Source organism: Pelodiscus sinensis, chromosome 2 (genome assembly GCF_052426305.1).
Source record: "Pelodiscus sinensis isolate ZL-2025 chromosome 2, ASM5242630v1, whole genome shotgun sequence".
NCBI lineage: Eukaryota > Metazoa > Chordata > Testudines > Trionychidae > Pelodiscus > Pelodiscus sinensis.
In genome coordinates, this window is record NC_143053.1 from 91,643,895 (window position 1) to 91,658,608 (window position 14,714).

A 14,714-nucleotide genomic window follows, 5' to 3' on the forward strand; every position below is an offset into this window, starting at 1 on the left:
CACTGAAATGCAAGTACAGTATAAATATTTCAAAAGGTATATTTCAGAATAATATAGTAAAAATATCAAGTAAGCAAATTTCAGTAATGCTGTGTTGTGACACTTTAATTTTTATCTCTTATTTTGTAAACAAGTAATTTTCAAGTGAGGTGTAACTTGGAAGTTTGGAAAACAAATCAAATTCCTTACAGGGGTACAGTAGTCTGGAAAGGCTGTGAGCCACTGCTTTACCTCTCAGATTATTGTTATTGCCCTTTTTTTCCACCCAATCCCAGTTTTTTCAGTCTCTTCCTGGGAACCAAAAGTCCAGAAATGTACATATATTGTAGCTTCTCTGCAAATTGTGTATCTTATTTACGATCTATTTCAAAATAGCTTATTTTGAAATTTGGCACGTCTACGCAGCACCACATTTCAAAATGACATGCTATTTCAACCCATCCCTTATCTCTCATGCAATGAGGTTTACCAGAATGGAGAAATAACGCACCAATTATTTCAAAAAATATTTTAAATAATGGGTGGCTTGTGTAGACACAAAGTAGCTATTTTGGGATACCTATAACTTTCCAAATCGAGACTTTAGTGTGTTAATTCAGGACATTTTCTGGTTTTACTAATTACAAAAACTAAAAGGGAAGAGGGAGATAAATTAAGTACATCTGGTCCCATTGACCTCTTTAGAAGGTTGCTATCTTGTCGCATGCACCATATATTGATATAGGAATGTCCAGAATTAAAAACATGAGTCTTGAAAGTTTGAACTGAAAGGTCAGCACTGTTTGGGAGGGGCTATCATAAATTTATAATTTCCATGGATTGACCCTAGAGGAGGACCTTTCATACACACTCACCAATGCATTCCATTCTCATGCATTTTGTACCAATATTGGTGAAATTTTTAAGCTATCGAGAGGAAATAGGAACACTGCCTTGCACCACGGTATTAAGGATTAACAATTGTAGCTCAGATTCACTTCACTGGAAAATTGCTTTACAGAATGATTAGCAAGATAGCATATGAAACAAATTAAGGTTTGATCATTAAGATCAGAAGAATAAAGTTGTAATAAAGAGTAGAGTGATTAACAGTATTAAAAGTTTTCATTGAGTCCCAATATTATAACACCTGAAAGTATCCTTTTATCAATGACAGTACAGAAATGTTCAGTGAATTCCAGGAGCATGGTTGTACAAAGTAACAGAATGAAACCAGAGGCTACATCTACACTGGCATGATTTTTCAGAAATGCTTTTAATGGAAAAGTTTTCCATTTTCCGTTAAAAGCATTTTCGGAAAAGAGCATCTAGATTGGCATGGACGCTTTTCCGCAAAAGCACTTTTTGCGGAAAAGAGTCCGTGCCAATCTAGGCGCGCTTTTGAGCAAAAAAGCCCCGATCGCCATTTTAGCCATCGGGGCTTTTTTGCACAAAACAGTACTGTGCTGTCTACACTGGCCCTCTTGCGCAAATGATTTGCGCAAGAGGGCTTTTGCCCGAACAGGAGCAGCACAGTATTTCCGCAAGAACACTGACGATCTTACATGAGATCGTCAGTGTTCTTGCGGAAATTCAAGTGGCCAGTGTAGACAGCTGGCAAGTTTTTTCTGCAAAAGCATATGATTTTGTGGAAAAACTTGCCAGTCTAGACACAGCCAGACTGTTTTACCAGTGATTAAACTGTTCTGTTGAAAGTGTGAGCACTATTGATGATGGACAAGGTTTCAACAGTTTCCTAGTCTACTAACAAATCCAAGATATGCTGCTAGCTTAGTTAGAGACAATGGAGGTTTTGTAGTTGTTTATATCATATATGCTATATCTAGACTACAAGCCTCTTTTGAAAGAGAGCGTCTAGACTACAAGCAGATTTTTTGAAAAAGCGAGCCACTTTTTCGAAAGAGAATCTAGATGCTCTCTTTCGAAAAAGCACAGTTTGCATTCAATAGCGCCTTTTCCCCAAAGAGTACTTTTGAAAAAAGGCATTATTCCTCCTAAAATGAGGTTTACCACGATTGAAAAAACTGCCGCATTCTTTCAATTTACTTTCGAAAGAATGCAGCTACAGTCTAGATGCAGGTGAATTTTTTTTTGAAAAAAGGCTACTTTTTTTCGAAAAAACCTGGTAGTGTGTAGACACCCATAGTGTGGAGGCTTTTCCAATCCAAAAGAGTAAGACATTCTTTAATTGTATGTGACAGAGGATAAAACGATATTTTAGCAGTTATTTTAGTGGGGTGGCATTCATAAATGCTAGAATATATTATTTCGACTCAAGAAGATATACAGAGTTTTGAAAAAAGAAATATGCTTGTCCATATTTGCATCCCTAAAATCTGTTGTAAAGTTTATTGAACCAGTGAACAAAGACATGGTACAGTTCTAAGACTGTAAACGTGTTGGGGCAGGGACCATCTTTTTGTTTCATTTTTGTACAGCTCCTAATATATCTGGGGCTCATTCGAACTCCTATAATACAAATAAAGCGTAGTGTTACTGTTAAAAATTATAATGAAGTAGCACACATAATTAAACTTTGATATTGATAATTAACTAGAGGAAATTCATACTAAAAGTTGGATGTCCTTTTAGAATGTTTCAAAGTCTTATTGTATATTTCCATATATTAGTTTCAAGTGTGATTTTTCTCTGAAAAGTGACTATGTAAAATGGTGCTTACAGAAGAGATCAGTTCTCCGTGAGAGTCATATTTGCTTTCTTTGTCAACAAAAATACTTTTTTCTGCGTCTTATTTTTCTTTATCCTGATGAGCCAACAGTGCTTATAGTGGTTTGTTTTCAGTGTGTGTGTGTGTGTGTGTGTGTGTGTGGTGTGTGTGTGTGTGTGTGTGTGTATGTGTATGCATGCACGTGTGATGTACAGAATTCTTTGAGTTTTAATCCAGTTGCAGGCCATGTGATTTACATTTCATAGGGGCAGAATTTGAAAACCAGATGGTTTTTCCTGGTGTAACTGAAGACATAATTTCTTGCAGAACTTTTATATCTAGTGAAGATGCTGGAGAATGGTAGAACACAGCTTACACACTAGATTAAGGTTGCAAGATAAACAGTTTGCTTTTTACTGAGTCATTTGATATGCGAATCATTGAGAGGCAATAAATACAGATTCTCACAATGCCATTTTTAACCAGTAATGTTTCGGAGACCAATACATGTTACATGCAGGCCTGTTTTTCTCCAAACATTTCTATTATTACATCTGTTTTAATTGGTAGGGCTGATTGAATCAGTTTCTTGGCAAGTAAATAGCTTTTATGTTTTAGGTATTTCATACAAATATTTCCCCTCTGTCCAAACCAATATTTTTCCACTGCATAGACTCAAAGCTTTCCAGAGCTCTATTACTAGGCTAGCATTCCGCTCTTGTTTCCCAAAACAAAATGTGGTATTTAGATAGCACCTTCGTATTCACATATCCATCCAGCGTACTGTAATGAATCAAAATCTTCTGTATCACTTTTGAATTCAGATTCATAGTAAGAGGTTGAATAATGAAAAATGGTTGTGTCCTGAGTATCTGTATGTCCATCACTTCAGACAAGCTCTGTAGCACTCAGCTCTGTAGCACTAAGCAGCAAGTTGTAGAGTGCTATCTTGCCCATGCTCCACCAATATTCAGAAACATGGGCCTGGCTCCATCAAAGTTTGGGCTCATATTTTCAGATCTGTCCCATCCATAGGATAGACTAGGTCAACTGCCCTGGGCCCCATGCTTTGGGGGGGGGGGCTCTGACTCAGGGGACACGGTATTCAAGATTACTTGAGTGGCTAGTGGAGGGCCTGGAGCTGGCTGCAGTGACATCCCAAGTTCTGCCTCCCCCACTGTGCTCTGTGCTATCTTTTCCCATCCCTGATCCATCCCCTTTGCGCCCCATTCCACCCCATCCCATAAGCCCTCACTCCATGTCCCATTCAAGCATGGGGCTCCCCAAGCATGGGGCCTGAAGCAGTTGCCCAAGTCTGTCCTATGGATGGGATGACTCTACTTGGACCCATTCTGGGAACCACCAAAAATTATACTGCCCTGGTACCAGGATAGCACCTACACACCAGAGAAACAATGGGTTGGTGACACAAACACTTGAACAATGAATGAGCTGCATCCTTAGAAAGCTAGTCTTCGTTTAACTCTTCTGAAGGGAGGAGAGGAAGGCAAGAGCAGTGGAAAGTTACTTCAGAGACAGAGCAAAGGACCCTAGCCGGGTTTAAACAGCTAGCCACAGAGAAACTGGAGGAGTAGAGTATGCAAGAAGAGAAAATGTGAGTAAGCAAGCCATTTTTTCTGGTTTTATACCAGACAGTCCTCTTTCTGGGTGGTTTGTTTCCCATTCAGTACTTATACAAATCCCATTAGGGGTTCGTCTGGCATCAGATGGGGAACACCACTTTGAAGAATGAACTGCTCTGCCCCTCACCAGCCTGACACCACATGCTCCATGTGCGCAAAGTTATGCCCATAGGTCAGAGTGGCATACTCTTCAAAATTGTGTCTTTTATGCAGCATGATCTCATATGCACTGTGTGAACAAGGTCACACCAATTGGGTCACGCCATTCCCAGAAGTATCAGAATGTCCGGAATTCTGGAAATGCGTGAGCGGCCCCCATAAGTGTGGTATAGGATCGAACAAGGTCACAGAAGCTGAGAAGGGACTCCAGGTGGGAGAGAGACCAGCTATACCCTACATGAGCAGGAGACATCTTGCCTACCAAGACCCCAATTGTTCCCCCAGGGCTCACAAGGGAAGGGTGAGAGAGGGTATGTCTACACTACCCCGCTAGTTCGAACTAGCAGGGTAATGTAGGCATACTGCACTTGCAAATGAAGCCCGGGATTTGAATTTCCTGGGCTTCATTTGCATAAGAGGGGCTCCGCCATTTTTAAAACCCCGCTCGTTCGAACCCTGTGCCGCGCGGCTACACGGGGCACAAACTAGGTAGTTCGAACTAGGCTTCCTAGTTCGAACTACCGTTACTTCATGTGGAATGAGCAGTAACGGTAGTTTGAACTAGGAAGCCTAGTTCGAACTACCTAGTTTGTGCCCCGTGTAGCCGCGCGGCACAGGGTTCGAACGAGCGGGGTTTTAAAAATGGCGGAGCCCCGCTTATGCAAATGAAGCCCAGGAAATTCAAATCCCGGGCTTCATTTGCAAGTGCGGTATGCCTATATTACCCTCCTAGTTCGAACTAGGAGGGTAGTGTAGACATACCCCTAGAAAGTGAGGGATATTGCAGTTTCAGATGTTTACTATTGTGTATGATCTGTATGCTCCCATGTGTGCATCATTAAATGTATGTTAACACTTAAATCACAACCCTTATACTGTTGTAGTGGTTTACCTGAAGACATGCCTTTCAACTGTAAACCCAAAGCCTTCACCTTTGGGATGGAATTTTGTTAGAGGGGTGTGTGTTTAAGTACCAGTTTTCTGACAGTTCAGCACTGTACCCAGAGGAATCAGTGGTGGGGAAGCAGGTTCCAACACATAGAGGTAATCTGAGATTCAGGCAGTGGTTGGATTCCTTTCAAGTTCCAAGAGCGTGAAACAGATCAGGTATCTAGAACAGCAGAGGCTTGGATTCCTCTAACAGCAGTCTTATTGCATCTATAAGGAAAGGTTCTCACTCTGAGATTTCATAAGTCATCTACACATCATTTAGTCTTTCCTGTGTTTACTTAATCATCTGCAGTGGCATTGCAGGTCCGATGGTACCCAGCACCCTCTTAGACGTGGCCATCAATTCTAATTTTTATACTATCCATGTCCTGTAAAATACGTGCTTTAAGTGTGTTCACATATTTTTAAATGGAAGGGGGGGAGGGGAAAGCTCCCTGTCTGCTCCTCTTAAGCTTTGTTTAACAAATATGATTAGAAGGATACAGAAAAAACAAGATACAACAGCAAAGCTGAGCATAGAAAAAACAACAACAGTCAACTAGTGCAGGAATACTGGGCGACTAATTGTCTTTGGATCCTGGGAGGGAAGGGGCATCTGGTAGGAGAATTGAGTGCAGAGGACAGCAAGTAAAATGGGCCTGATGCTCATTTTTTAAAATAGAATTTTGGTAATGGTGGTTGGGGACATACAGGGAATTAAGATCAAACCTTGAGCTGAAAATTTAGTTGAAATAGAATTTTCCATTTAACTCTAGGGCTGGTTTTAATTATTTTTGAAGTTTATTCATCCTCGGTCTTCATTGATTTGACCAGTTTGTTTTAGATTTTTTTTTAAATTTGTTTGTTTCATTTGAAACAGCTAGACCTCATTAATACATATGTAATGCAATTTCTGAAGAGATTACCTATTTATTTAAGGATGGTTATGGTAACATGCTCATTTTAGGTAGGGAGAAAGATTGGGACCAGCCACTCTTAGGTAAGGGTATGTCTACACAGCAGGGCTAAACTTGAAATAAGCTATGCAACTTGAGCTAAGCTAATTGCGTAGCTTAAGTCAAAATAGCTTAATTCAGCTTTTGGTGCTGTCTACACAGCAGTTATTTCAAGCTAGAGCACTCTTTCGCCAACTTCCTTTACTCCTCATACAATAAGGCTATGTCTACATTGTGCATTCTTGTGCAAGAAGATATGCAAATCAGCTATGGCGATGAATATTGCTGCGCCTCATTTGCATACCTAATGAGTTCCATTTTTGCACAAGGGGCTTTTGCACAAGAGCTGTTCTGCCTGAAAATAAGCGGCAGAATGGCTCTTGCGCAAGAAGGCTTTTTGCACAAGAAGGAGCTGTGTAAACTCCCTTGTGCAAAATGGTGGTTCATTAGGTATACAAATCATTGCCATGCCTCATTTGCATATCTTCTTGCACAAAAATGTGCAATGTAGACCTAGCCTGAGGGTTACAGGAGTTGGAGTAAGCAGTCCTCCAGCTGAACATTATTATGACATTATGTCGAAATAACTGCTTGTGTGTAAATGTGGACTATAGTATTTAAAAATAATGTCAGTTATTCTGAAATAATGCTGCTGTGTAGACATATCCTAAGTGAAAAATAATACATGTACAAAAGCATAATTAACATTTGAAAGATTAACACTTTAAAGAGCTGTACCAATTTTTCACCCAATTTCTAATTTTCCAGGGGAAAAAGTTACTTTCAAACTATTGAGATATATAGATAGTCAGACTATTGAGATATATACATATATATCTCAATAGTATGAAAATAACTTTTTCCCTTGGAAAGTTATAAATTGGGTGAAAAATTGGTACAGCTCTTTAAAGTCCCTTCAAATATATAATATTTGGAGCAATGAAGAAATGACCGATTATTTTCTTCCATAAAATATACGAACAGATTTTCAGTTGGTATAAATTTACATATTTTCATTGAAGTCAGTGGAGCTATACTGATTAACACCAGAAGATCTGGCCATGTAGGGGGCTACCCCCATAAACATGATTAATTAACGTGAACAGTGTGTTAAATAAAACTGTTATAGAAAAGCCCACAAAAATGTGTTAGACAAAGTAAAAATGCTTTGTGCTGAAAAAAGTACATTGGATTTCGAGTGCTATAATTGGTGACAGAAGGCCAATCAATGTGACAATAATCCTGTAAAAATACTGGAAGATCAGATTGCTTGTAGAATTAGAAAGCTTTAACATGGGTGCATGGGAGGGGATAGCAAAGGAATTGGAAATCTGCCATATGCTTTGTACACAAAGTGATTAGATTGCGATCACTTAGTCCAAGAGGATAGAAATGATACACAATTCTGCCAAGATGAGAGATGCAAATTGGATCAATTAAGCTTTGAGAGTGCTCAAACAATCTGGTGAAGAAGTTTACATGCTGTGTCAAGTGAAACTTAGCAAAGATCAGTCTTGAACGCTGGGGGCAAGTATTACACTGATTTAAACTCTTATCTTTAAAAACAACAGGGGATTCAGGTTTAAAAAGGAGGTGCTTAGACACTGTAATAAAAGTTTCCTTTAGAAAATGGTTGGTAATATGCATAATCAAGAAATATCACAGGCATGCAAGTAACCGTAAATTTAACAGGTTTGATGTACATGGAAAGAAATTTAAAGAAACCAATTTAGTTTGCAGTTAATGAAGTAACCAATGTAAATAACTCCTCTACCTTCATGACGATCACAATCTTTAAAATACATGAAGTGTCCTTTTGGGATAGTGGGAGTGCACTATCATTTCTATTCTTATCTTACCAGAGTTCATTTAGAGGGAAAAACAACATTAAACTGATGATTAGATAAAAGTACGCTAATTTCCTCTATTTTGTTTGGGAGTCTCTGTACATTCAGATTGCTTATACTATGGAAAGTCTTTTGTTATGGTAAAATGAAATATTTGTGTCATAGAATCAGGTATTTATGTAAATCTGAAGTGCCCAGTGGTACATAGAATATTGGAACCATCAGAAAAGAGCTTCTAAACAGAAACTTTCTACATTTTCAGTAGAATCCAGACAGTTTCAGGATTAACACAGAGATGGCACAATTTGAATTTTAATGTAGATTTAGCAACCCCACATATTGAGAGTAAAACAGTACATACTGTTTCACTTATTTCTTACCATTTGGTTGTAAATTGAACATAAATTCATTGTATCACCAGCAATTAACAGTGGAGGCTAATTTACAAGAAAAACAGACAATGGCTTAAGTATGAAAAATAGATTTAAAAAATCATGTCTTTTTTCTGATATTAATTATTTTGGTCAGAAAAGCTGCATATATATACACACACACAAACACATACAGAATGAACTTTGATTTTAATGAATTAATGTCTTCAACTGAGCGTATTAAATGTTACAGGGAGTTTTACTTATTTAACATTCTGCATACTCAAAGGAATAGGAAAGGGAAAAATTGTCCCCTCAAACCTCTAGACTGGCATTACACCATTCACTGTAAACCCACTCCATTCCCATTGAAGTGGGTAGGTTCTAATCGCAGTTATATTGATATTGGCCATCCATGCCACTTGGAGGTGGTTTGTATTTGCCCCCATTAAGCTATAGTCAAAGTGCCTATACAAATTTAATTCATTACCCGGAGACGAATGTGGTTATATTCAGAAGTCCCAGTAGACCTGCAAATGTTAATGTTAAGAAAAATTTTAGAAGAAACCAAACCATTTAAAGCACTTTTCCACTGGGGATCACTTTAAATGATCTGAACAATTTAAGACAGACTCTGAAACATCCATATTTACTGTGCATGCTATACTTCAGCTTGTTCTGAATACTGAACAGTTACACTCTGAATTTATATAATGGAATCCCATCGACTTTTAATGTTGCTTCTTGCAGTTAGTCTGTACAGTACTTCCTTCTCGTAACCACATTTCCGTTCATTAAAATAACCTTGCTTTACATGCACATTAAGGCCCCCGGTCAGGAAACCACTTACACATGTGCTTAGCTTTAAACATTTGTTTAAGATCCATTGACTTCAATGCAAGTTTTAAGCATGTGTTAAACCTTTACAAATGTGGCTGATTTCCTGAATTACAGCATTATTGACACTGATTTGGTCTGGTGTAATATTGAATTAAATTACTTCATTCTTGTTACTGAGGTTAAAGTTTCAGCAACGTATTGGTTTACAAAAAAGAAAAATAAATCTTGAGAAAGAAGAAAACATAGAAAAGCAATATAAATAAAAATGAGCAAGAGAAAAAGATGATGTGAACTGGTATTGTCTTGACCATTATTTCTAATTTTGTAAAGGGATATCTCAGCTACTCATCCATCCAGCGGTCTGCCCTACAGAAATCTTTATCAAACTGCAACTTTAAGCAGACAATAATAGTGACTGATGAAGAACACTTTTAAAATTCTCAGAGGGGTAGCTGTGTTAATATGTAACTTTAAAAACAATGAGTAATCCTGAGGCACCTTAGCCCTTGTCTATACTAGGGAGATATTTTGAAATAACTCTCCTTATTTTAAAATTATAAGCAGCGCATCCACACTACCAAGCCCGTTATTTTGAACAACAGGCTGGTTATTTCGAAATCTGTACTCCTGCTTTCCTTGGGGAATAAGCTTATTTCAAAATAGTTATTTCAGGAGTTATTATTTCAAATTCAGTTATTTTGAAATAATTTCCTAGTGTAGACATGCCCAAAGAGACTAACAAAGTTATATAAAGTATCATGAGCTTTTGTGGGCAAAATCACTTCTTCAGATGAGCTGGAAGCCCATCTTGAAAAAGTGTCATCACTGAACATCAGTGAAGCCTTTAGCAGTGAACAACTACCATCGACATAGAACACTACAACTGGAAGGGACCTTGAGAAGTCATCGAATACAGTCCCCTGCCCTCATGGCAGGACCCAGTACCATCTAGACCATTGGTCCCCAATCTTTCAGGGCTGCCGGGTGCCAAAACAGACCCAAGTGGAACTCCTCTTGTTATGCCCTTCCAGCAGGATTGTGAACCATTAATAACTACTCTCTGAGAACGGTTATCTAGCCAGTTATGCACCCACCTTATAGTAGCCCCATCTAAGTTATATTTGCCTAGTTTGTTGATAAGAAGATCATGTGAGAGCATAGGAAATGCCTTACTAAATTTAGGTATACCACGCCCACCACTTCTCTCTTATCCACAAGACATTTTATCCTACCAATATATATGTATACAGGACTCGAAAAACTATGTAATCTACTCGCCATGGGCGAGTAGATTCCAGCCCGGCTCTCCATTTACTGGCGGTGCGTGCATACGCAATGCGGCTCTTTCACATGCTCAGTGTGGGGCTGGCAAGCGGCTTTTGCCGCCGTTTGTCAAGCCCTGTATGTATATATAAACAGCAGTGAATGTTGCTGGTATTTTTTTTTAAATAAATTTCACCCAGCACTGGCACTAAAACACAATGCCAGGGCCTAATAAAATTGTGAAGTTCACTAAAATCATGTTATGTGCTAGTAGGAATGGGATGGTTGTGGCATGGTATAGATTTTCATTTGCTCCCTTTTTTGTAAAATAATTTTCCCGTGCTAAAGCCCTCTACCCATGCTTCACTGCCTCTACCTTTTACTGTAAAACATTTCTTTGCCCATACTCAACTGCTTGCTTTTTGTTCATTTATGTACCCCATAAGCATGAAGTAGCCAATCGTTAAGGCCCTGATTCAGAAAAGCACTTAATCTCATGCTTAATGTTAAATCTGTGAGTAGTCCCATTGAATTTAGTGGGGATACTCGTATAAATAAAAGTGAGCAAATGTCTTTAGCAATTCCTGGGTAAAGGTCATTTAATAGTCTGTCGAACATTCTAAATATAACCATAAGTTTTCTTATACTATACAATACTGGTCTGCCTGTAAATGATTGTAGACATGTCAAGGCAGGTACCTATTCATTGTTCAGCTCAGATCACCCATTACAATTGTATGATGCTATGTAAGAATTATAGGATCTTGTCTTTTGAGCAAAACAGCCAGAACTGAGCAAGATGTCTTGATACATGTGTGCTATCAGTGGGGTTGAAAGTACAAGGAGAGAGGCAAGCAATGATAATGTTATTTCACTTTAATAGTTTCATAGATTTTATTTAACTAGTCTTTAACTGTTTTCAGGGAATTAAAGGTTAGAGTGGATTTGGACCCAGCTTATTGCACTCATTCTGCATTATAAATCTTTCATCATTAAAATGATCAGATCAAACATAGTGCTGCAGTCTAGTACTTTATAGACTTCTACAGAGACAATTAGTCACAGTAATTACTTTGACTGCTTTACATTTTCTCTCACTACCATTTCACCCATCCTGTTTCATCACTTCCCAGATCTATTGATGTGCACTAAAATATTACGAGAGATTTTTTGGTTAGATTAAACTTACAACAACAAAGGAAATATTAGTAAATGAATGCAACATTAAAAATAAACAAACAAAAACAATCCTATGTACCCTCCAAGAATCTATTTCTTGGTATTAATGGATTAATGTTCTTCAAGAGCAGGTTCCTATGAGAAAATCATTATCAACCATGTAGTGCTGCAAGCTATTTTGGATAATTCAAATGGAAAAATAATAATTTATCTAACCTGTAGATAAAAAATTTGAACAAAAAAACCATATAGAGCAGAGTGGGCAACCTGTAGCCCATAAGGATTCTATGTGTGGCCCACCACATATTTTATTTACCATCGTCCATATGCAGGATTGCCAGATTCTGCTGGTTGTCATCTGTGTAGGTTTTTTTCTCTACTAGTATTACTAAAGTGACATGTATGTAAAGCAAGGGCATGTGAAGTAAGGTGCAGTCTAATTGCGCACATTTCCTGTAAGAGCTGTACACTCCCTCTGCATCCAATCAAAGCGCTGCTACGGTTCAGTTGACACATCCTGCAAATTCTAGGTAAGCAAGTGCAGTTAGCAAATCTTAAAATAGTCTTTGAAACAATTGTGTGGCCCTTTGACATGAAGGAGGGCCACTCATGTGACCTACTCACTAGCCCAGGTTGCCCATCGCTGATAGAGTTTATAGAATATGGTTGTATAATCTGTAAACACATAGCACTATTGTATCTATTTCTGATTTTTTTTGTTTAAATGCTCCAAAAATGTTGATGGAAAAATATACTTTTTTACATGCCCCTAATTTCTAAGTATTTTATTCATGTTTCAAATATTATGGCTTACTAACAGAATAAATACTGTGGCAGAAATAGCTTTTGTATGGTTAGGTCTGCTTTTTTAAAAAAATTTCTCTTGTATGTATCCACCAAAGCAATGCTCAGGCGTAGAGATGTAAGTGACTAGTCAAGTAGTCACTCCCCACCCCCTACTTGCTGCCTCTATCAGAAAGAGGCAGCAAGGAGGGGAGAAGAGGGAGTGCTAGGAGAAGCCAGCTTAAAAGCCAGTTCCCTCCAGCTCTGTGGAAGGGGGCAGGAGCGCAGCAACAACGTTCCCCCTTTGAAATATACAAGAGTTCCCACTAGGCTCTTGTAAATTTCAAAGCAGAAATGCTTCATGGAGTCTGGGGTCAGTGGGGGACTAAGGTTCCCCCAGTGGCCCTGAACTCCACATGGCATTTCAGTCTTCAAAATATACATTTCAAAGGCGGAATGATGTACAGCACTTCTACCTTTGAACTGTAGCAAGAGTCAGGCAGGTTCTTGCTACATTTCAAAGCGAAAACATCCCCTTATCACTAATTGAATAGTCGATGGAAAACCAATCGACTCTTTGGTTAGTTGATTAATCTCATTTTAGCATCCCTAGTCAGGGGAAGAGAAGAAGTAATAATTTTGAAGAATTGTACTTTTGTGTAATAGACTCCCTCTCCCTCTCTGCCTGAAGTACAGAACAGAATCTTGTAATGTCAAAAACAAATTTGACATTAAATAATTAATAAAAGGAAAAGGAAAAAAAATCACACTTTTCCTCTAATATTCTTCAAACTCCATAAAAACAGATGCAATAAAATCATAAAATTTCTGGAAGAGTTTGCTCTTTCAAATGTAGTCTCCATTTACATTATGTTAGCTAGTACTTGTGGATGGTTTCCAGCTTTAGGAATAGAGGTGGGAAATGGGATTTATTTTACATATTTTGGGGAAGTAATTTGGGGCAATAAATTAACTCTGTCAAATACACTTGATACCTCTGGCTGCACACTAAAATTGTAATCTCAGAAGCTGCTCCAAGTGTGCTGACCTAATGAAGTCAGTAGGCTCTGTACAAATACAGGGATCCTTTTACATGGAACACCTTGTAGGATTGTGGTCTGTAGTGTTCATTTGTTACACAGCATTCCTAATGCCCATTCATTTTTATAGGAGCTGTACATGTGGAATATAGGGAGAGTGCAGTTTTACACAGTTGGATTGCAAAGCTGAAATAGAGAATACTTGGCTTTTGTTTTATAGTTTCCGTGCTTCCTGGCAACAAAATAAAGTAAGGCACTGGACTAGTTAATACACGGGCTAAGTAAATAATATCTGAAATCATGGTGGACTGTGGCTAGACATGGAGTATGTGATAAAACCTGTGGAATTCCGGAAGAGAACTGTGGCTCTATCTTGACCTCAAAAGTAGATTGAAAGGTCCAAATTTGCCACCTTCAGCTAATGAGGATAATTATCTATCAGCCTTTAAGTAGAATTTTACTTCAGGCATATTCTTACACTATTTATTTTCATAAGCACTTATCTGAGCAAGGGTGAATCACTGAGATTTGTTTGATCACAAAATGGAATGGGTGTGGATTAGAAACAGCAGTAGTTTATAGTGTTTAGGTCAGAGAGAAGTTATATGGTATCATTTCTTATCTGGTGAAATACAGAGTTTGAATATTGAATAGTAGTCTGAGTATGTGAAGGAATATCCACAGTAAAAATAGTCTTATCAATGCATGAGATATTTCTAGAAAAAAATGGAATAGCAACCAGATTTGTATCCATTGCAGTATGAAGGCAATTTCTGAACAGGAGAAAAAGGCTAAATGTATCCAGTGTAGTGCTCAATGCAAATTATTTCCCCTGTTCTAACTTACAAACTGATTTACTTCACTGGTGTTGCATGTGTATAAAAGAGGGCAAACTTTGGTTTTGTATGTGACCACACAGTTTTTCCTTCTTACTTGCCCTATTTTCCATTATATAAATGTGATATTGCCTATGGGTTGTTGTCAATGCCATAGTACAGAATCATTGCTTTTTCAAATTAAATATTTTGCCATTAG

The 14,714-nt window shown here is 38.1% G+C and overlaps 1 protein-coding gene and 1 long non-coding RNA gene across 5 annotated transcripts in view; one reads left to right on the forward strand and one right to left on the reverse strand.

Moving 5' to 3' along the window:
- LOC102446679 (cadherin-7) overlaps nt 1-14,714 on the forward strand; it is a 117,169-nt gene that overhangs the window by 31,938 nt on the left and 70,517 nt on the right. The gene's annotated exons all lie outside the window — the stretch shown is intronic.
- Nucleotides 1-14,714, reverse strand: part of LOC106731765 (uncharacterized) — a 59,000-nt gene that overhangs the window by 22,381 nt on the left and 21,905 nt on the right. Inside the window, exon 5 of one of the 3 annotated variants that reach the window (XR_012901566.2) lies at nt 2,234-2,469. The exons of 1 other annotated variant lie outside the window; for it this stretch is intronic. This is a non-coding gene — a long non-coding RNA (uncharacterized LOC106731765). Of the gene's footprint in view, nt 1-2,233; nt 2,470-8,965; nt 9,105-14,714 lie in introns of those variants that run through there. One more of the 3 variants, XR_012901564.2, reaches the window with a different exon arrangement.